The following is a 699-nucleotide window of genomic DNA, read 5'->3' as shown; positions in this document are numbered from 1 at the left end:
ACAGAAGATGAAAAGGGGGCGTGGCTGCGAAACGCTTGACAGCTGCCCGACGCTCTCCACGCAAGGCGTGACCACAGGCTAAAGGACACCTTTCAGCGCATCAATCTCTAAGCACACACCTGGAGGATGTGGGAATTGATCCCGCTACCTCTCGCATGCAAAACAAGCGCTGTACCATACAAGCTAACCGCCCTCACTGGGGCTAATGCCTCGGCGTCACCTAGTGCCGCTTGTTCCCCTCTTACTGGGCGCAGTTCACTGCCCTTCGTCTGCAAGGCAGTCGTGTAATTGCGGCTTTCTTGACTAATTGATGAAGGTCTGACTGGACGAACGAATGACGCCTCTCCCCCGTCCTCAAGCTCGCTGACAGATTGAAATGGAAAAGGCTGCTGTGGCTCGTTGGTCTAGGGGTATGATTTTCGCTTAGGGTGCGAGAGGTCCCGGGTTCAACTCCCGGACGAGCCCTTGTGTGCTCTTTTCCTCCTCGTCCACAAGACTGGGAACTGATATCCACATCACTTCGCAGCGTCTGCTTATGGCAAACGATGGAATGTGACTAATGACTGAACGAGCCTGGTGAATACTCATCACGTGGCACAATGAGAGCGTGCAGTCAGCTGTCCAAGGCGGCAACCTCATTGCTCGTTCAAAAGAACACGTCCTGAAAACTCATCACCACTATGTCGTAGATGAGCACCG

The 699-nt window shown here is 53.8% G+C and overlaps 1 non-coding gene across 1 annotated transcript; it reads left to right on the top strand.

Moving 5' to 3' along the window:
* Nucleotides 1–393: 393 nt before the first annotated feature.
* Nucleotides 394–465, top strand: trnap-agg (transfer RNA proline (anticodon AGG)). Its single transcript has one exon. It is a non-coding gene; the product is annotated as a tRNA-Pro (tRNA).
* Nucleotides 466–699: the final 234 nt, after the last annotated feature.

This window comes from Atractosteus spatula, chromosome 10 (assembly GCF_055471065.1).
Source record: "Atractosteus spatula isolate fAtrSpa1 chromosome 10, fAtrSpa1.hap1, whole genome shotgun sequence".
Lineage (NCBI taxonomy): Eukaryota > Metazoa > Chordata > Actinopteri > Semionotiformes > Lepisosteidae > Atractosteus > Atractosteus spatula.
The sequence above is the reverse complement of the archived record's forward strand: the minus strand, read 5'-3'. Positions and strand labels throughout refer to the sequence as shown.